At 39.7% G+C, this 23,413-nt stretch overlaps 1 protein-coding gene across 2 annotated transcripts in view; it reads right to left on the bottom strand.

The window, feature by feature from the left end:
- Positions 1 to 22,991, bottom strand: part of LOC122725926 (protein S100-A9-like) — a 47,719-nt gene extending 24,728 nt beyond the window's left edge. For both annotated transcript variants that reach the window (XM_043963289.1, XM_043963290.1), the window contains exon 1: positions 22,724 to 22,991. The gene's annotated coding sequence lies outside the window, so the exon portion shown is untranslated. The remainder of the gene's footprint in view (positions 1 to 22,723) is intronic.
- Between the last annotated feature and the right edge of the window lie 422 nt (positions 22,992 to 23,413).

Below are 23,413 nucleotides of genomic sequence, written 5' to 3'. Positions count from 1 at the left end.
TCAGGCACAGGTGGTGTCCAGGAAAGCCAACAGGAGGCCCTTAGCCCCAGAACAGATCAGGTGACACAGCAAGCCAGCGGTGAGACATCCAGTCCCTGGCATAGTAGAGAAGTGGCCTGACCTCAGCCCATGACACAAGAAACTTGGAACAGTGCTCCTGCTGCACCCCAGAAGTAGAGTTCAATTTTAAAAGTCATGAAATAAGCTGGAAAACGGGCAACAAACAAACAAAATCCCTGACCATAGAAAGCTACTATGGTGACAGGGAAAAGCAAAACAGAGAAGAGAACAACAATGTCAAACTGCCTACATGCAAAGCTCAAAGAGAAATATGTTAGTCTCAGGCCCAAAAAGAACTCCTGGAGGGCTCAAAAAGGATTTCAAAAATCAAATAAGAAGGTAGTAGGAAAAGTGGGAAAAGAAATGAGAGTTATGCAAGAGAATAATGAAAAAAGAGTTAACAGCTTGGTAAAGGAAGCACAGAAAATGGAAAAAGATGTACAAAAATTCACTAAAGAAAACAACTTCCTTAAAATAGAAAATGACCCCTTAAAAAGGCCAAATAGAAAAGGAGGTATCAAAGCTAACTGAAAAAATAATTCCTTAAATATTAGAATTGGGCAAATGGAAGTTAATGACTCCAATAAACCAAACATAAGGAATCCCTGAGCCACATATTGGCTTAGAAAATCAACTATTACCATTATTTATATTTTATTGCATTTTTTGTTTTGTTAAATATTTCCCAATTACATTTTTTTTTGCAGGGCAATGGGGGTTAAGTGACTTGCCCGGGGTCACACAGCTAGTAAGTGTCAAGTGTCTGAGGCCGGATTTGAACTCAGGTACTCGTGAAACCAGGGCCGGTGCTTTATCCACTGTGCCACCTAGCCACCCCTCCCAATTACATTTTTTTCTTTTTTTTTTTGGTTTTTGGTTTTTTTTGTTTTGTTTTTTTGTTTGTTTGTTTGTTTTTGTTTGTTTGTTTGCGGGGCAATGGGGGTTAAGTGACTTGCCCAGGGTCACACAGCTACTAAGTGTCAAGTGTCTGAGACCGGATTTGAACTCAGGTACTCCTGAATCCAGGGCCGGTGCTTTATCCACTGCGCCACCTAGCTGCCCCCCCAATTACATTTTAATCTGGCTCAAGTCACACTTGAGAGGGTTATGGATCTCATGTAACCTTGGGCATGAAAGGAGAGGTATAAAGAAGGATAAATAGGGGAAAAAAATAGGATGGAGGGAAATGCACAGTTAGCAACCATAATTGTGAATGTGAATGGGATGAACTCACCCAAAAAACAAAAGCAATAGAATGGATTAGAAACCAGAATCCAAAAATATGTCTCTTACAAGAAACACATTTGCAACAGAGACAGACAGAAATAAAGTAAGAGGCTGGAGCAGAATCTATTAAGCTTCAGCTGATGTTAAAAAAAAAAGGCAGGGGTAGCAACCACAATCTCAGACAAAGCAAAAGCAAAAACAGATCTAATTAAAAGGGATAGAAGCATCATCTTGCTAAAAGGCAATATAGACAATGAAGAAATATCAACACTAAACAAATATGCACCAAATTATATAGCATCCAAATTTCTAAAGAAGTTAAATGAGTTATAGGAGGAAATATACAGTAAAACTGTACTAGTGGGGGACCTCAACCTCCCTCCCCCCCCCAGAACTAGACAAATCTAACTACAAAATAAACAAGAAAATGTTAAACAATTTGTAAAACCTTGAACAGTCCCTTAACTTTCTTCTCCCTCAGTATCTTTATCAGTAAAATGAGGAGAGCAGACTAGAGAGGATGTGACCTGGAGCCAGGAACAGACTGAGATGAACGTGCAGGCTGGGGCTGGCATCTAGTGCATAGCTCTTGTCTTACCCCCATTCCTTGCAATGCTGCCCAGAGAAGTTGTCCCCTCGTTTACCTGTACAGCCACTTTCCCTCCTATCAAGATAGAGGAGAGGTAGCAGAAGGAAATAAATCCATCCTTCCTCAATTGCTCGTCCTATCACAACATACTATGGTGTGTTTTAATGTTTCTCTATGTTTCTATGCTATTTGAAATTACTAATAAAGTACATAGCCATTTATGGTTATTTTATTCCAGGCCTATGGGTACTCAATTTGGGACTGGGAGAGGACAAGATGACCCAAAGGGGAGAGGAGATTTTCCCCAACTTGGATTTTCCCCAACTTGAGAAAGTGGGATGACAAGTCCCACCCAAAGAAGGAAGGAAGGAAGGAAGAAAGAAAGAAAGAAAGAAAGAAAGAAAGAAAGAAAGAAAGAAAGAAAGAAAGAAAGAGAAAAAGAATATCTGCAATTTTAAGAATATCCTTAGACCCTATTTATACTCTAGACTGACTTATGAACTGGTTCATTTCCTTGTTAAGCCTGCCTTCTAATGTAAAGGGCAGTCTTAAGTACAAATAGGCTCTGAGATATTCCTGAAATTGCAGAAATTCTCTCATCAGTTCATTCTGCTCTCTGCTTCAGTCCATCCTCGCTAGACCATCTGACCACATCTCCTCTCATATGGTCAGTGCTTTACTTCTGGCTGATTGTCTGCACTGTGCCCTGTTCTCCATTACATGGAGGGGAGATGGTTGTGCCCCTTTCCCTGCCAACTTGATGGGAGAAACAAGCATCTTTTCTTTTGATCTCAGTCAATCCCCAATCAATGATCATCCACTTTGCTTTCAGTTCTTTGCAACCATGAAAACTGCTGTTATCAATAGTTCAGTGTATATGGATCCTTTATCTTTGTTAATTACCAATTTGGGTCACATGCCTACCAAAGGAATCTTTGTGTCCAAGAATATAGACATTCAGTGACCCTCCTTGTATGATTCCAAGTTGCTTTCCAAAGTGGTTAAACCAATTCATAGTTGCCCCAACAATGTAGTAGTGTGTCTGTCTCTTCAAAAGTCCTGCAACATTGGCTACTCCCATCTTTTTCCATTGTTGCCAATTTACTACTGTAAGATAAAACTTCAGGATTGTTTTGACTTACATTTTTCTAATACATTAGAAACATCTTCTGCATTAGTATTTGTCACATTCTTGCATATGGTTGTTGAGAGTTTCTAATGCTTCTTTTGAGAATTGTCTCCTCTCTGTTGTCACTTCTCTATTAAAGAATGACTTTTGGTGTTAATTGTTCCTATATCTTGAATATAAAGCCCTTATCAGAGATATTTGATGCAAAATATTTCTTCAGATCTACTGCTTTTCTACTTGTATGAGATTTGCTCATTGTGTTTGTGCAAAAGCTTTTCAATTTCATGTGATAGCTGCATAGATTTTTTTTTTCTTTAAAGTTAATATATCGTGATATGCTTTGGAATTGTTTCCTCAGTTTGCTTCCCTCCTTTTTTTTTTTTTTTGCATAGATTTTTTTTAAGCTTTTTCATGAACCAGAAAAAAACTGGCCAAGTGGAGAGAAGGGGTTTTTTGCATCAGATATCTCTGCTAAAAGTCTAAGTGCCAAAAGATATAATGAATTAACACAAAGATGTAGGACCAAGAACCATTCCCTAATAGATAAGTAGTCAAAAGATAAGAACAATTTTTAAAATAAATTTTATTGATAGATTTTTTTCACATTGACTATACTTCCCAAGGTATCCCCCTTCCCAGGAAGCTATCTCTCATAATAGAGATTTATAATACTAAATTTTAAAGAGAGGAGGGGAGAGGAAATGAAGCAAAATTAATCAACATATCAAAAAAATTAATGTTATATGCCACATTCCACACCCCTAGTCTCCCACCCCTGCAAATAACTGGTGGCCATTGCCTTCTCATATTCCAGCTCTGGGGCTAAACTTAATTACTATACTTTCTCAGCATTCAGTTTTTTTGCATTGTTATGGTTCTTATAGTAGACATTGCGAATACTGTTTTCCAGGTTCTACTTACTTCACTTCAGATAAGTCTTCCCATCTATAGAATAAAAACTCTGAATTTTAACCATTGTCTGTCAGCAAAAATTGTTAATATATAAGCATTTCTTTTTGGAAGCAGATCCAAAACTACAAAGTTTCCCCTATTGATTGAAATCTTCCTGAACTCAAGCAATTTTTTCTTACCTTTTAGAGTAACTAAGAAATAAAAAACAAAAATTCATTCAAAAAAATAAAGCAAAGGTACAAAGTTTAGATTTAGGGCTGTTTGGTTCATTCCACAGAATTAATATAATGTTGGTGCTAGAGGCACACCCTTGGAAATGATCTGAGTTCCTGAAAATCTTCTTTTTGGTTAAATCCAGGATAAACAAAATAGACAGCTTGTCTTTAATATATGGCTCTGCATGATGACACTTCCTTTTCTGGAGGTTTACTAAAACATTCCTTTAATAATAGTAGAATCTGACCAGTAACCCAAGTCAAAGTCATTGACCTAGAGCTTGTAGACTTTATTCTCCTTCTCTTAAAAGAAAATTAGTGGTGCAGTGGTTAAAGCACCAGTCCTGGATTCAGGAGTACCTGAGTTCAAATCCAGCCTCAGACACTTGACACTTACTAGCTGTGTGACCCTGGGCAAGTCACTTAACCTCCATTGCCCTGAAAAAAAAATGGCACATTTGCTCTTCTCCAATTCTGCAGTATTTTTACCATTCTCCTAGATCTTTCATATATCATTGATAGTTGGTCAGAAATTCCATCCTCCAGTGCTTTTGGCGCCCAATAGCATAATTCATTTGGATCAGGTGACTGGAACTCATCCAAGGCATTTAGGTGCTATGCAGGGTGTTACTGTGAGACTCAAATGAAATATGGATGTAAAGTACTTTTCAAACTTTAAAGCACTATATCAATGCCTGTTGCTGTTGCTGTTGCTATTGTTAACCTACAGTCTCCAGGGCTCTGCTTTAAGGATGAATTCCTTCCCTGAGCCCTCTACTGCACTCCCAACTGAGCTCAAACTCAATGTTTATAGAGTAATATAGGGGTGCTCTGCTTGTAAATATTTTACAATTGAGCCTCTGGAGGGGGGGCAGGGAAAGTAAGGAAAGCATATACACACACTTTTAAGTTTAATCTGCATTATTGACATTTCCTTAAGTCTAGATTATCAACAAAAACAAGAAATCAAGCCCTGACTGGTAGCTATTGATGATTTCTGGGGTGTAAAGGCACCCACTGAAATTTTAACAGCTATACTGACCAAGCAGGTTAGAGTGGGCTCTAGCACATCCCTGGTGCCATCTTACTATAGCTGACTATAAGTCATTTTCATTCTGCCCTTTCCCACCCTGAGGTCATTCTCTTTGGCAAAGAAAGAAAGCTGCTTGCTCTTTGTGTGGCGGCAAAGAATTGGAAATTGAGGGAATCAACTGGGGAATGGCTGAACCAGTTGTGGTATATGAATGCAATGGAATACTATTGTGCTGTAAGAAATGATGAACAGGAGGATTTCAGAGGAACCTGGAAAGACTTACATCAATTGATGCTGAGTGAAATGAGCAGAACCAAGAGAACATTGTACACTTCTCAGCAATACAATGATCCGAGACAATGCCAAAAGATTTATGGTGGAAAATGTTCTCCACATTCAGAAAAAGAACTATGGAGTCTGAATGCAGACTGAAGCATACTATTTTCACTCTTGTTGTTGCTTTTTTGTTATTGTTCTTGTTTATTGGGGGGGGCAATGAGGGTTAAGTGACGTGCCCAGGGTCACACAGCTAGTAAGTATTAAGTGTCTGAGGGTGGATTTGAACTCAGGTTCTCCTGAATCCAGGGCAAGTGCTTTATCCACTGTGCCACCTAACTGCCCCTATTCTTGTTTATTCTTTCACGTGTTTTTTTCCTTTTGTTCTGATTAATGTAGAAACATGTTTAACACAATTATAATATATAACCTATATCAGATTGCTTGATATATGATATATGATATGATGGGGGAAGGTGGGAGAAAAAATTGGAACTCATAAAATATCTTTACAGGTAACTGAGAAAAATTAAAAATAAAAATTTTTTAAAACCCAGCTTGTTCACATCTTCCTGTCTCTCCACCCTGAAGGTGATCAAATATCAAAGGCTGCAGGGAAGTCCAGAAGGATGAAGACTGAAAGGGAGATATTAATTTGTTAACTAAGAGATCATTAGTAACTTTGGAAAGGAGTTTGTATAGAGGGTTAAGAAGAGAATGAGAGGAGAGGCAATGGAGACACCTATTGTAGATGGCTTCCTCAAGGAATTTGGCCACAAATGACAGAAGAGGTATGAGATGAGAGTTAATAGGGATGGATATGCATATTGGAAAGCTAGCCTCAGCTAGAAGGGCTACCTCTCCATGTGAGATGGGTGAAGGAGAAGATAGTGGCAGAAGGCTTTTGAGTGATGTGAGATAAAGAGGAAGGGAGAAGAGGCAACTCTCAGAGAATGCCCTCAATTTTTTCAGTAGAATAGTGAGGCAAGGTTCTCAGTTGAGAGCATAGGGAAGGGGGCAGTTAGGTGGTGCAGTGGACAAAGCACTGGCCCTGGATTCAGGAGGACCTGAGTTCAAATCGGGCCTCAGACATTTGACACTTACTAGCTGTGTGACCCTGGGCAAGTCACTTAACCCTTATTTCCCTGCCCAAAAAAGTGGGTAGTGGAGAGAATAGGGAAAGAGCAAGTGATTTGGAAAAGCCACTGTGTTAAGTGAGATAGTGAGTTAATTCAGTTGAGGTTTTTTTTCAGTCATGTTCAATTCTTCATGACCCCATTTGGGGTTTTCTTGGCAAAGATACTGGAGTGGTTTGCCATTTCCTTCTGCAGCTCATTTTACAGATGGGGAAACTGAAGCAAACAGGGTGAAATGACTTGCCCAAGCTCACACAACTAGTAAGAGTCTGAGGCTGGGTTTGAACTCAGAGATGAGTGTTCCCAACTCCAGAGTTTTAACCATTGCGGTACCCAGCTGCCCCACCTGTTCCTTTTCTTATCTAATGAAAGTTTCACCACTATCTGCAATGAAAGAAAAAAAAGGTTCTGATAAGATCCAGAGCCAAAAGGGACATTACACACTATATGCAGAAAGATCCACCAGATTTAGAGTTCTAGTACTATAGAGACACAGTATACCGCAGTGGAAAGAGTACCGAACTTGGAGAAGGAATGACCTGGGTTGGAATTTTGCCTCTGATAGTTATCAATTATCTAATTGTGGTGCAATGGAAAAGGTACTGCATTTGGAGTCAGAGGTCCTCAGTTGAAATCCCAGCTGAGAGACAAGAAAATGGCTATAAAATCCCATCTTCCTGCAATAGACTTAAGGCTTTCCTAAAGGCAGAATAAGAGCCAGTTCCCAGTGAGGTCGTAGAAAGAACACTGGATCTGAAATTGGAAGATGTGAATCCAAAGCTTAGGTCTGCCACTTGTACAATGCCAAACAAGTGATCTCCCCTCTCTGAACTTTTCTTCCTTGAATATGGCAGGTGGAACTAGGTGGAATACCAGGGGCAAGTGTCACCCACATATCATGCATATGCCACCCCCACTATGGTTCATTCAAGAGACCCACAAGAGTCCATTGGAGAGTGATGTCTGTCAAAGTCAGAAGCTGTTTTCCCATGAGCTTAATCCTATTAGCAAGTAGCCTTCTTAACAGCTAGGGAGAAACATCATTGAGAAGGGTGTTCTACATTCTTAAAACACACACACACACACACACACACACACACACACACACACACACCAATCCTGCCCTAAGCAGTATTGTCTCAATAATCTAGACCTTCAACTCGGTACCTCCCTAAAACAAGTCACAACATATAAGGATATTCCTAAATACCCCCCCTTTCCTCCCCACCTCAGTACACTTGTCCCCATCCTTCAGAAATAGCCTAAGCCTAGAGCATACAACTTGGGAAATGTATAATAAGCCAGTGATGGGACCCCCAGGTCCCCAACTCTGATTAAAATCTTATGCAAGAGTCTAGGGAGAGGGGCCAAAGCTAGCCAACCCAAGAGTCATCAAAGTTCTCAAGAGTAGTTGGAGGATGGGGGAACTGAGAAAGGGAGTCAAATGGGAAGAGATCTACATTCACTTTGCATACCATTACTTCTTCACCCTGGCTTATTGAATTTCCAGCGTTGCCTTTCCATCTGGGACACACTGAACTTAGAGTACTTTGGGGCAAGGGGGCTGAGGCAGGGGTAAGGGGGAAAGGGGAGGGGAAACAAAGGGGGGATCATATCTGAGACTGCTATAAGATATTCTTTCACCCACATGCTGATCAAAGAGCCTCAGTCTCACTGCCTTGGATAACTGGCCCCCTACACCTTTGAAGGATGCTAATACATCTCACTCAAGGACAAGAGGAAGAAAATAGGAAAACAGAAATCTGCACACCCACAAGCAGATCTCAGCAACTTCCCAGCATCTCAAAAGTTTGTTTATTCTGACAAATTTCTGTGTCCCTTCAAATTTCCACAGAAATGAAGCAGTGCTTCAGAAATACTAGATTCATATGGCTGGGAGTCATGGAGGACTATATATAGTTTCTGAAGAATCACAAATAAGTAAGACATAAAAGGCAATGGAGAGATGAGTAGTGGACATGAGCTGATCATAACACATAGAAAATAAGGCATTATGAAGAAGAAATGGAGTAAAAGATCTCTCATCAGGAAAATATATGAGCAAAAAAATGAAGATGGGCTGACCATTTGGCCCAGGTAAGATATAGCAGGCATTTAGCCAGGGTGCTTTACTAGTAGTCTCACAGTGTCAGGAAAAAGAATAGGAAGACCTCCATCTCATGGGCTGAAAGACACTTTATGGGACAGCATGAACAAGAATCCCAGAGGATGGACAGGCATTGACAGGGTGTGATCTGCAACATTGGAGGGAAAGATCTGAGTATCTGAGTATGAGCTGAAACCATCAGAGGGTCAATAGATAGGGGGAATTGTTAAGGAACCAAAAGAAAGGCTGGGGATTGGAGAAGGATGATGATGGCAGCTTCGGTTAATGCAACAAGTATTTTTGAGCACCTACCATACACCAGGTGCTATGCTAAATGCTGGAAATGTGGCAAAGTGGAAGCTTCAGGGACAAAGATGCCCTACAGGCTGGGACAGAGCACAGAACAGATCTATTTAAGAGATACCAGGGAGTACTATGACTCTAAGGAAGCTAATGAATAGAAACTGGAATAATGCTCACAACACTCCCTGATGCCATTGCCCAAAAACCCTTCCCTCTGTTGTGGCATGAATTTTGAAAACTGGTTCAGGGGAAATCCCTTTACTACAGCTCACTTTAGTGTCATCATATGTAAATGTAAGGTTGGGTTAGATAACTTTTAAGCTCCTCTTAAAATTCCATAGTTTGGGTCCTAAATATAGTTGTTGTTCAGTGGTTTTCAGTTGTATCTGATTCTTTGTGGCCCCACTTGGGATTTTCTTGGCAGAGATGCTGGAGTGGTTTGCTATTTTCTTCTCCAGCTCATTTGACATATGAGGAAACTGAGACAAACAGGGTTAAGTGACTTGCCCAGGGTCATACAGCCAGTAAGTGTCTGAGACCAGATTTGCACTCAGGAAAATGAGTCTTCTTGACTCCAGGGCTGGTGTTCTATCCACCATGCCACCTACTTGCCCTAAATATAAAGAAAATGAGAATACAAGATGCCACTACTTATTGTTTGTTAATTATAGAAAAGCATTCACTGTAGGTCTTGTTGTATCCATTTACATTATTGAAGTTAACAACAAAGTGATTGAAACTGAATGCTGCAAAATTATAAAAACCAAGTTTGGTCCCAAAGAAGAGACATAAGAAGATATCTCTCTTCTCTGCCCTTCTTTGGGGAAGTGAGACTACTGCATAAAGCATCAGACTTTTTAGATTCATTGATTAGTTTTGAGGATTGTTTTCCGTCTTCCTTTTTTTTATTATTATAATGAATGACTTTCTAAAAGTAGTTGCAGAAGGGGATAAAATGTAAAATGTAAATGATGCAAAAACAAAAGACATCAACAATACGTATATATTTTAAAAGGGAGAAGAGAAAAGCATTTTCTGTTTCAGTAGGGCAAAACATTGCATTAAAGGCTTTCCTCCAACAAAGTATTTCCTATTTGTATAAGAATATATATCTATGTACAAATAGAGATACATATACATATATAAGCACATATATATACATATATGTATTCCATATACACACATATATACCTGTATTATGAATATATGTATGTGTGTATGTATATGCATATATATTTAATTACTACTATACGTTATAATATAGTAGGCTAGGTGGATGGCAGATAGAGCACTGGGCTTGGAATCAGGAAGCCTCATCTTCATGAGTTCAAATCCAGATTCAGACACTTACTAGATGTGTGACTCTGGGCAAGACACTTAACCCTGTTTGCCTCAGTTTTCTCATTTGTAAAATGAGCTGCAGAAGGAAATGGCAGCTCTTCAGTTGTCTGTAAGGTACTCGGTTCTTCTTTGAAAGCTAAAGCTGAGGTGGGGTGAATCCTCACTTCAACCAGCGACTAGCACCACTACAAACAAGTCTCTCCTCATCCATCTCCCGAAGTGGCTGTCTCCGAGGTTGCTTGCATCTACTCTGCTCTCATCCTTCGTGACAATGAGGCTACAGTCACGGAGGACAAAATTAACGCCCTCATTAAAGCAGCAGGTGTAAATGTTGAACCATTCTGGCCTGGATTATTTGCAAAGGAGTTGGTGGACCTGCCCCAGCAGCTGGTGGTGCCCCTCCTGGAGGTGCTGCTCCTGCTAGTACAGCTGCCCCAGCTAAGGAGAAGAAGAAAGAAGAAGCAAAAAAAAGAAGAATCCAAGGAGTCTGATGATGACATGGGCTTTGGTCTATTTGACTAAATCTTTTTTTGAAACATTAAATAAAAAGCTTAACTCAAAAAAAAAAAAAAGAAGAAGAAGAAGGAAATGGCAAACCACTCCAGTAACTTTGCCAAAAACAACAACAACAACAAAACCAAATGGGGTTATAAAGAGTTGAACACAACTGAAATAACTAAATAACAATAATATAGTCATTATAATTACTACTATAATTAGGAAGTGTATATACTTATATATAATGTGTCTTTAGACAGTGTGCATATATACATATATATTTATATATAAGTATATGTATGTCATTTGTATATATGGTACATATACATAAATATATATATATATATATATATATATATATATATATATACACACACACACACATACCTGCACAGATATGCACACATGTGTACACACACATCCTGGACTTGGAATTAGAATGTGTTCTGCTCTAGAATCTACTACTTAATCACTACATGACCCTGGGTAAAATACAAACTTTCTGAGCCTCTGGCCTCTCATTTGCCAAATGGGGATAGCAATACCTTTTCTGCCCATGTTTTAGGGCCATTGTAAGGACCCCCTAGGGACAGCAGATGTGAAAGTGCTTGACAGACAGGGTATATAGAGATCGAGGTGTCATGGAAAGAGCACTGGACTTGGACTTAACACACCTGAACTGAAATCTTGGCCCTCTTATCCACTAGCTGTGTAATCTTGAGTCGGGGACTCCATCTACACACAGACCTCAGGCCTCTGTTTCCTCTTATGTAAAATGCGAGGGCCTAACTTGATCACCTATAAGATCCTTTTCAGCTCTGAACCAAGAGTAGTTATTGATGTCGTTACTGCTTTCACTAATACCATTTTGTTGAAGTTCAAGTACTTACAAGTAGGATTTATTTAATTCTTTGTACCTGTATCCCCAACACCCCACACCTAGTAGGCACCTAATAAATTCTTGTTGATTGATGTATCGCTAACAAGTAAAGTATTAGTAATGCTTTTGCGGATGCAGCATAGGGTGGAAGAGATCGCCCTCTTGTGACCACCGATGGCATTGAGGAGGAAGGGGAAAAAAATGCTATGGAAGTATGGAAGAGGACGATGTGGAAATCTGATCAGTCACAGAAAGTTAAAACTGTAAGAGACCTTAGAGATCACCAAATACAATCCTTTTATTTTATAGATGAGGATAGTGAGGGTCAGGGAATCAATAGGTCTCAGTGGGTGGAAATTACACAGAAAGAATACTCAATTTGAGTGAGAAAATATGGTGTCAGTTTCCTGCTCTGCCATTTACTACCTATGTGGCTTTGCTGGAGTCACATTCTCTACAGGCCTCAGTATTTTCATCTGTAAAATGACAAGGCCCCAAATGCCTCTTATCATTTGTTATTCAATTGTTTCACTTGTGTCTGACCATGGCCCCATTTGAGATTTTCTTGTTTTGGGTTGTTTTTTGTTTTGGGGGTTTTTTTTTTGGTTGGGCAATGAGGGTTAAGTGACTTGCCCAAGGTCACACAGCTAGTAAGTGTCAAGGGTCTGAGTCTGGATTTGAACTCAGGTCCTCCTGAATTCAGGGCCGGTGCTCTATCCACTGCGTCACCTAGCTGCCCTGAGATTTTCTTGGCAGAGATACTGGAGTGGTTTGCCATTTCCTTCTCCAGCTCATTTGACAGATGCAAACAAGGTTAAGTGATTTGCCCAGGATCACACATTAAGTGTCTGCAGCCAGATTTGAACTACAAGGATGAGTCTTCCTGACTCCAGACCCATCGCTCTACCCACTGCACCACCCAGCTTCCTCTTATCATTCTAAGGTAGCATATTTAGGCAGAGCTTAAGGAAATGTTTCCTAATGCATAACGTGGTTTTTCTGTATTAGAATATAATCTCCACCAGAAGAATGGCTAAACAAGTTATAGTATTGAATAATAATGGAATATTATTGTGTTATAAGAAATGATGAAGGGGATGATTTCAGAGAAAACTGGGAAGACATGTATGAGATGAGGCACAGCAAAAAGAAGAGAACAAGGAGGACAATTTATACAGGAACAGTTATTTGTAAAGATAAATAACTTTGGGGGGGGCAAGTACTTGGCACAGTAGATAAAGCACCAGCCCTGGATTCAGGAGGATCTAAGTTCAAATCTGGCCTCAGACACTTGAAACTCACTAGCTGTGTGACCCTCAGCAAGTCACTTAACCCTCATTGCCCTGAAAATAAATAAATAAATAAATTTTTAAACAAGAGGGGCAGCTAGGTAGCCCAGTGGATAGAATGCTGTACCCAGAGTCAGGAAAACTCATCTTCTTGGATTCAAATCTGGCCTCAGACACTTCCTGGCTGTGTGACCCTGGGCGAGTCATTTAATCCTGTTGACATCAGTTTCCTCATCTGTAAAATGAGCTAAAGAAAGAAATGGCAACTTCTCTGGTATGGGTTGTGCTAGTTTACCACTGAGGTCTTTTCCAAATTTGAATTTTAAATTTGGAATTTATTTATTTAATTTATTATATAAATTAATTTAATTTATTTATTTAATAGGTCTCCCAATTCAATATCCTACCAGCTTTACTAGGCAAACAGAACCCTAGTAGGAGATACATTGGTTCTCTCCAAGTCCTAAAACATCCTGATTTGTTCAGATTATTCCCTATCATTCAAAGATCATGTATTCATTTATTCAATTCAACTCAATCCAGCTCCTATTATATATGAAAGCCAATCAATAATTTGTATTAAATGTTTACAGTGTGTCAGGTTCTCTGCTAAGCTGGGGATACAAAGAGAGGTAAAAGACAGTCCCTGTTCTCAAGAAACTCACTATGCAGGGGCAGCTAGGTGGCGCAGTGGGTAAAACACCGGCCCTGGATTCAGGAGGACTTGAGTTCAAATCTGGCCTCAGACACTTGACATTTACTAGCTGTGTGACCCTAGGCAAGTCACTTAACCCTCATTGCCCAGCCAAAAAAAAAAGAAGAAGAAGAAACTCTCTATGCTGAGTGCTCTGCTTACCAAAAAAAAAAAAAAAAAAAAAAAAGCATTTCTCTCAAGGAATTTAACTGGAAGGATACAATATTTACATAGATAAGTAAATACAATATAACTTGAGGAAGGAGAGAAGACTCACAGAAGCATTCACATATCTACTGATTCATAAAGGAGGTGCTCATAAATTGGGGAATGGATGAAAAAATTATGATTAAATAAACAATAGCAATTACTAACATTTCAAGGTTTGCCAAATGCTGTATATATGTTATCTCATTTGATCCTCACAACAGCCCATAGAAGGCAAGGGCTATTACTATCCCCATTTTACAGTTGAGGGAACTGAGGTAAACAGAATTTAAGTGACTTGCCCAAGGTCACAGAGCTAGGAAGTGTCTAAGGAAGTATTTTAACTCAGGCCCATCATTCCATCCACCATGCCATTTCGCTACAATACTGTACTACCAAAATCCATTTACAGTTTAAATGAAAATGTACTACATATATAACAAAGCTATCTGCAATGAAGACATAAGAAGAAAATAAACAAACCCTCACAAAGAATTTTCCATAGCAAACAATAGTATTATAGTCAAACAATTTAAAGGTGTAAAGAACAAAACATGTCACTGTGTTTGCAATTTGTTGATTGAAAAAAAAAATTTTTTGACTTGCTAGGGCATAATACTGCCTTAACAGCTCTCCTACAACAAAAAAAAAAACTTCTATGTCTGTGTTAAGATCATTTAAAATCCCATGATAAATGGGATGATCCCCAGATTATTAATGTCAGATGAGGCAGAAAACAGGGATACATTTATTCCTCAAAGTAGTTCACCTAAGTTATAGTGAATATGATGTCTTGGGTGATTCTCTAAAAACAGTGGGATCCTCCAAATGATTCTGTTTGAGGGAGACATCACACTGATTTCACTAAGCCTAAGGCATTGCAAGGCTTCCTCAAGGAAAACCATGATTATTTTTTTTTTGCAGGGCAATGGGGGTTTAAGGGACTTGCCCAGGGTCACACAGCTAGTAAGTGTCAAGTGTCTGAGGCCGGATTTGAACTCAGGTGCTCCTGAATCCAGGGCCAGTGCTTTATCCACTGCACCACCTAGCCGCCCCGGAAAACCATGATTATTTAAAAGAGATCAACTTAACAAATCATAACCAAATGGATGAAATATACTTCATGGCAAGTCCATTGAATACATTAGTACATATATCTAGGAATGCAGATGGACAATAATCTGAGAAGAAAGAGGTGTTGGAATTTCATTTGGGAAATTGTACTGTTTTCAATAATAATAATTCACAGTGGTATAGTATTTTAAGATTAGAAAAATGTTTTCCCCACAACAGCCCCATGAGACATATGGCAAGAATTATTATCCCCTTTTTATAAATGAGAAAACTGAGACTGAGCAATGAAATGAATTGCCCATGATCCATGGATAATTGTGAGCTAATAAGTGTCTGATGCAGGATTCAAACTCACTTCTCTTTAAAGTGCAGTACTCTATGCAACATTACTTAACATAGCCTTTAATGATACTAATCTCTGTTGTTGGTCATTTGTGTCCAATTCTACACAACTCTGTTTGGGGTTTCTTTGGCAAAGATGCTATTTAACAGATACCAGGAAAGTACTATGACTCTAAAGGAAGCTAAGGAATAGAAACTGGAATAATGTTTACAACACTCCCTGTTCTGACTGATGCCATTGCCCAAAAACCCTTCCCTCTGTTGTGGCATGAATTTTAAAAACTGGTTCAAGGGAAATCCCTTTACCACAGCTCACTTTACTGTCATCATATGTAAATGTAAGGTTGGGTTAGATAACTCTTAAGCTCCCCTTAAAATTCCATAGTTTGGGTCCTAAATATAGTTGTTGTTCAGTAGTTTTCAGTTGTGTCTGATTCTTTGTGACCCCATTTGGGATTTTCTTGGCAGAGATGCTGGAGTGGTTTGCTATTTTCTTCTCCAGCTCATTTGACATATGAGAAAACTGAGGCAAACAGGGTTAAGTGACTTGCCCAGGGCCACACGGCTAGTAAGTGTCTAAGACTAGATTTTAACTCAGGTCCTCTTGACTGCAGGGCCAGCACTCTATCCACTGCATCACCTAGCTGCTCTCACACAAATATTCTCCTGAAAATGCTGTATGACTGAATTCTGTAACAACACAATCTCTGAATGATCAAAGACTCAGTTAACCAAAAATGTAGAAGAAATGGGCACCATGATGTAAGTAGGCATGGTGGATGAAGTAAGCTTTGGGATATTTCCAACTATGAACCACACCCATATAAGAAATTGGAAGAAAAAAACCAGATTATTCAAGAAATATATTGCAGCAGCTAGGATACCCCGCAATTGGTAGAGTAGATCTCTGGGAGAATGATTATACCAGGTTCAAGGCATTCTATAGATTTGTATCCCCTAAAACCATAGTTTATAAGACTCCTCCAACTTATTTTTCTTCAGCCACCAATCATGTAGGGGGAATGAGGGATGATAGAGCATAGTTGCTCAGTTGTTTCAGTTGTGACCAACTCTTCATGACCTCATTTGGGGTTTTCTTGACAAAGATACTAGAGTGGTTTGCCATTTCCTTCTCCAGTTCATCTTACAGATGAAGAAACAGGCAAACAGTTAGTAAGTGTCTGAGGCCAGATTTGAACTCAGGTCTTCTTGACTCCAGGCCCAGCACTCCATCCACTGTACTACCTAGCTGCCCAGGGATAATAGATAGCTCAAATGCTTTTTTTTTTTTTTTTTTTTTTTGGTGAGGCAATTGGGGTTAAGTGACTTGCCTAGGGTCACACAGCTAGTAAGTGTTAAGTGTCTGAGGCCAGATTGGAACTCAGGTCCTCCTGACTCCAGGGTTGGTGCTCTATCCACTGTGCCACCTAGCTGCCCCCTCAAATGCTTTTTAAATGTATGGTGTATATGTATTCCCCTTGCAGGTCATGGGTATCCATATGAGTCTGTCTAGATGTGTCTCACTCCCACTTTTAGAAATCTTAAGAAATCATTTTAACATTTTCCTAATCTGAGACCTTTGAACTACTGTGAAACACAAATTTTATCACCCTGTTTTAAACTATCAATTCTGAAACCCTGTCCATGTCCTCTTCTCTGATTATGAAAGGAAGGACTCTTCCATGAATAATTAGAGCAGTGACAGGGACAGGGGCAGAGGGCCCTTGATTGACCTACTTTTGATCAATATCCTCTTTCCCCAATCTTTAAATGGATTATGGCAATAATGAGACTAAGAGAAGGAAGAAATCTTGGATTACTTCAGTCACTGGAACTATCTCTTGAGTTCACCTTTGACCAGATGAAAAAGAAAATCTTTAGAGAAGGATTTGAATGCTTTTGGGGAAATGAGTCTCTAAGGGTGCGCCCAAAGTTATGTGACTTTTATTCTGCTTAATAAAGTAAAATGTTACTGATCTTTATCCTGAATCCTGTTACTATGTTTTATCTCACTGGGAATCTTGTCTATTGTTTGAGACTCATAAATTATAACTCGCCTGTCGGAGACGGATTCTCAAAGTCATAAAGCAACTGCTGTTCTTTGGTTCTCTCTCAAAGCAGAAATGTTAGTTTGTTTATTGTTGCTCAGCCGTTTCAGGCGTGGCTGACTCTTCATGACCCATTTGTGATTTTCTTGGCAGAGATGCTGGAGTGGTTTGCCATTTCCTTCTCCAGCTCATTATACAGATTAGGAAACTGAAACAAAAAGGGTTAAGTGACTTCCCCAGGGTCACACAGCTACAAAGTGTCTGAGGTCACATTTGAACTCAGGTACTCTTGACTCCAAGGCTAGGGCTATATCCACTGAACCACCTAGCTGCCCTTTTCTCACTGCTACTTCTGTATTGTGAAGTAAATAAATGATACCCCAACTTCTCTATAAGATTACAATCAAGTTTACATGCGGTATAGATATTGTCCTTAGCTGTCATATATCTTTCTGCTTGGCAATTAGAAATCAAATGTTTCCTGACTGAGGTAGGATTTAGGCTCTTTTTATCTTGTTATGACAATTGATTTATATCAGATTTCTATGTTAAATTATTGTAAATAATATTGATATCCTTTATTCCATCCATTTTGTTTTTGTGTGCAAAAGGTTTATTATTTTTTTTGTTTGCTTTTTATGGTTTGTTTGTCTTTAGGGCCAGACATGTCATCCCATTATTGTGAGGGTGTCCCAGTGTTGAAACTTCTTCCCTGATCCAGATCAGTCACTTGTCTATAATATATAGTCTTATAATCACAACTGTGAAGTTGTGACTTGCCCAGGTCACATAGCTAGTATGTGTGTCAAAGAAGAGAATTAAACTCAGGTCTTGCAGACTCAAAACTCAGTTCTTTGACTTTTAAAAATAGATGAAGTCAGGTTTGTTTTAACTGAAAGACATTTACTTTCTCATTTTTATTCTTCTAGTTTTGTGGGAATTTTGTTCCTTGATCTAACAAGTCACTAGCCTGATTACATAAAGAGCTCATTCAGAAATGACATCCTAAATGTAATGAAGTCTTTCTATTATTTAGTTAATTAGTTGTTCATTTGGTTTGTTGTTGTTTTTTAATTTCCATTTTTTTCATTGTAGCCTGAAAATGTCTAAGGATATGTTGATTTCATTTAAGGAGCCTGCAATCAATTAATCAACAAGCTTTTGTCAAAGTTTATTATGTTAAGGTACAAAGATGATAGATAGATGATGGATAGATAGATATAGACAGATAGGCAGACAGACAGATAAAGATATAAATAGCCCCTGATGTCAAGAAACATATTTTATCAGAGAAGATAAAATACATACATATGTATATATAAATAACTACATATACAATAAATAGAAGGTAATCTTGGAGGAGGGAGGGAGCAGCTCATGAGAGGAGAGGGTGGATCAGAAAAGGCTTCATGTAAAAGATGGCACCTGGGCAGAGTTTTGAAGGAAACAAGAGATTCTAAGAGGCAGAGGTGAGGAAGGAGTGCATTCCAAGTATGGGAGCTCAGCCTGTGTAAAGTTAGAGATGAGAGATGCAGCTTCTTTTATGAAGAATAGCAAGAAGAACTAGTTGGTGTGTATGAAGGAGAGTGATGTATAATAAGGCTGGAAAGTTGAAGCCAGCCAGTGAAGAGCTTTAAGCACCAAACGGAATCAGTCAGTCGAGAAGCATGTATTAAGTATTTACTTTGTGCCAGGTGTTGCCCTTAGCTCTGGGAATACAAATACAAGTAGGAAGAAAGACAGTCCCTGCTCTCCAAGAGCTTGCTTCTAAAGGAGGAAGACAAAAGGAAGCTGAAAGAGTGGGTTGAGTGGTGTTACCAGGCACAGGACATGATGGAAGCCAGAGCACAGTACCAGTGAGAAATGAGAAGCTGGCAGGCCTGGGTCCTCTCCTTAAATGGACTGTCTGGGAGGAGCCAGCTACTGAGAGGGAGAGCCCACAGGGGTAAGGGGTACTTCTGAGGTGTGACGTGATAAAGATAAAAGATAACAAGGTTTCTGAGGCATAGTGGAGAAATACAGACAACAGCTTGTTGAGAAGGGAAAGCAAAAAAAAAAAAAAAAACAAGCAGAAGAGCATATATTTGATGCTAGAGGCAATAGGCAGCCCTTAGAATTTATCGAGGAGGGAAGTAACATGATCAGATTTGCACTTTAGAGAAGTCACTTTGGCAACTGTGTGGAGGATGTACTGGAGAGGGGAGAGACATGAGGCAGGAAGACCAATTAGTAGGCTATTGCAATAGTCCAAGTGAGAGATGATTTGGGACCAGACTAAGATGGTGCCTGTGTCAGCTGAGAAAAGGGGCTGGACATATAAGATGCTTTGAAAGTAGAAAAGCAAGATTTGGCAACTGATCTAAAAACCAATTAGAAAACCAAAGAGGGGGCAGCTAGGTGGTGCAATGGATAAAGGACCAGCTTCTGGATTCAGGAGTTCAAATCCAGCCTCAGACACTTGACACTTACTAGCTGTGTGACCCTGGGCAAGTCACTTAACCCTCATTACCCCACCCCACCCCCCCAAAAAAAAGAAAAGAAAAAGAAAAAAGAAAACCAAAGAGAAGTAGCTATAAACTCCAGTATCAAGTCCAGAACTGCAAAAGATTTCCAGAAACCTGCAGTCCCGGAGCAGAGACCAGCCAGGGTAGGCAGTAGGTTTGGCACATAAACAACTTAAACCCAACCAAGAAACAGGACCAATGCCTATCACAGAATGTAGGGAGCCTGTAAGTGAGCCACAGAAAGAGGCAGTGCCAGGCCAGTACCCAGGTAGCCTCCCCCACGCCACAGTAAGAGATGGAGCTAAGACAATACCCAAGCAGGCCATGTCTACCCCAGCCCCAAGGCAGCCAACCTGTGCTTAAACCATAGAAGGAGATCTAGAAAAAACCAGCACCATGCTAGCCCAGTACTTGGGCCCCACACCTGGAACCATACCAGGAAACGGCTAGATCAGCACCGGTCCAGTCCCTGACTGACCTAGCATCTAGATAGGCCATGAACCGAGGCAGCCCATGCCCAAACCAGAGCACAAGACACAAGACTGATAACAGGACAACCCAACGTCCCGGCAACCCCATCTCCAAGCCATAGTGGGAACAACCAGCATAATTAACAACATCTGGATGGAGCCTTTCAGAGTCACAGCAAGAGATGAAGGCAACTCCAGGTTTGGGACCGTGAAAGGACAAAAGGACAGAGAAGGGGGCTGAGGCCAAAACCTAAGTCAAGCCTCCAGGAGACTGAACCAAATCCCAGGAATTCCTGCAGAGAGTGGAACTTAGTCTTAGCCACCACACCATGAACAAGTATAAGATTAAACCATCTAAGAATGAGGGAGGGAGCAGAATCTGAACAAGGCACAAAATTCTAATTCAGAAACTGAGACTAGAGAAATGAGTAAACAAAGAGAAATGTCAAAGACAATGAAGAAATACTATAGATTGAGAAAAGTTCAAGTGGTAAACCCTAAAGAAGAGAGTAGTTCCACAATAAGTAGAACCTCAGGGAAACTCAGATCTTGATAACTAAACCACTAACAGACAAAGCATAAAATGAAAACTATAAACCAGTATCCCTGATGAATGTTGATGCAAAATATTATCAGAAGAGCAACATATTAAACAACACATAACAACATATTTAAAAGGTTATACAGTAACCTAGGTGATTTGCATCAGTTATGCAGGGTTGGCTCAATATAAGGAAAACTATAGATATAATAGAACATATTGAAAATCAAAACAATTTTGAGTGTGTGTGTGCTCTGCCTACTACTATCTCTCCTGATCACTTAGTAAGACTGCTTCTGGGCATGAGAAATGGAGGGCCCTATCCTGCACTTCAGAGTATAATCAGGTTTGCTGGAGTTGTTTCCTATCAGTTTACTGGGAAGAGGTAAGTAAACTTTTTAATTGACTGCTGAGCTGTAACAGAGTCTGTATACAAAAGGCACAGACTAATGTAACCCTTGGCTCAAAGGGTTAATTGTTCAGGACTCTCTCCTCATTGTTTACTCAATGCCTCACTCCAGCATGAAGAGTCTGCTGGAGTTGGTTGAGACTAAGAGAGAAGAGAGAGAAGATACCTTCTAGTACTTCCTGGTTCTTCTGGCTTCCATCTTCAAAAAAGATGTACAACACCAACTTCTCTTTAGGTTACTGAAGTGAGAAGAAGATTTTGAGAAAGAACTAACATGAGAGAATCAATCTCTTTCTCTCTCTCTCTCTCTCTCTCATGCTCCTATACCCAGATTTCTACACTACAGAATTTGAGGAAATTCCCATTGGTTGAGATCAGGGACTTTCTTGGTTGAGCTTGTTATGATGAATGGTGTATATGTATACCATGTACATGAAGACCACCTGGATTTGATGGAGCTGCCTTCCATCATCCAAAAAAATTTTATGAAACCTTGGATTAATAGGAGCAAAATGTCATCCAAGTGAACTCCAAACTGAACCCAGATAGCTAACAGATAAGTCCCTATATGCTGACTTCTTTCCCCAGGATAGTAAGTCCCTATCCTTGCCAACACCCCCTTTTTTTTTTTTAATCATATGATCTTATCACAGTGTTTCCATTAAGTCAAACTATCAAACTGATTGGCATGTCATATGTTCTTGTTATAGTTTAAATTGTTAAACCAATTTGTATTTTATACATTCTTGTCATAGTGTTTGCTTTTAAGTTGATTTGTATCATAATAATGAAACTGATAACACCCTGTAACCAGTGAGCAAAGAAACCTTATATACCCTCAGAAAGACGGAGTCTTCAAACTCCTTCTTTGGAAGGGCTCTCCACATGATTCATGCCTGCTTGTTCTTGGGATAAATAAACTGATATGTTTTTTCCTAGCAGTTCTCTGATCTGGGTTTGGGGTTTTTTTTCCATAAGAGGACAGGTACAGAAACAAAATTTGACAAGCTGTCACCTCACTCCTGAAGGGAGAGTTCATTCGATCTGTTTTGACTGAAATAGCTTCCCATATTTCTTTCTCTGATTTCTGTTTTGTTATCAACTTGGATAAATAAGTTTATTTGCTATTTGCTATGTGTGTTCACTTTGGAACTAGCATTGGGCAGGAAAGGAGCCAAGCCTTGGTAAGAGAGCTTGGGACTCTTATTTCCCTGTTAAGAAATAGCGATCGAATTTAGCTTGAACGTAGAAGTTGCTGCCGCTAGACTAATAAAATTTAAGGGAACAGATAGGTGTCATTCTAGTCCAGTAGCCCCTCTCTGTGGGGTGAAAGAATGGCCAGTTTCTGGTCCCAGATTCCAGCTTCCACTCCAAGCAGGAATCAAAGTCTTCCTTGAAGAAGGGTGAAAAGAAGAGACACTTGACTTGTCTTTTCTTACCTCCGGGCAAACCACAGCTACACACACCCACGCTCCACTAGCGACAAAAGCTCCCTCTCTCCTCCGCAGCTTCCAAATGAGAAGAAATACTATAAATCTCCAGGTGGCGGAACCCGTCCTCCACCTCATTGCTTTGTGGCCAAAAGCACGTGGTGTTTTTGTTTCATCTGGCTCCTCTGTTTTAGTCCCTTCTTGATCTTAGATGAATAAGTATCTGAGAAAAAAAAAGACCAGGCTACGAGATTGTGATCTTCAAGTCCAGCAACAGAAATCCATAGCAGAAAATGTTGTACCTGGATCAAAGGGCACACTCTGTTTAGTAATTTTTATTTGCTGTTATTCCGTCCTTTCAGTCGTGTCCAAGACTTTGTGACCCCATTTGGCATTTTCTTGGCAAAGATGCTGGAGTGGTTTGCTATTTCTTTCTACACCCCCCCCTTTTTTTTTGCGGGACAATGAGGGTTAAGTGACTTGCCCAGGGTCACACTCTCCAGCTTATTTTACAGATGAAGAAACTGAGGCAAACAGGGTTGAGTGACTTACCTAAGGTCACACAGCTAATAAGTGTCTACGGCCAAATTTGAACTAAGGTCTTCCTTACTCCGGGTCCAGGGATCTATCTACTGCACAATCTCCTTTCCCATAATTATCTATATGTAATTCCAAATTGCTTCCCAGAATGGTTATACC

Source organism: Dromiciops gliroides, chromosome 4 (assembly GCF_019393635.1).
Source record: "Dromiciops gliroides isolate mDroGli1 chromosome 4, mDroGli1.pri, whole genome shotgun sequence".
NCBI lineage: Eukaryota > Metazoa > Chordata > Mammalia > Microbiotheria > Microbiotheriidae > Dromiciops > Dromiciops gliroides.
The sequence above is the reverse complement of the archived record's forward strand: the minus strand, read 5'-3'. Positions and strand labels throughout refer to the sequence as shown.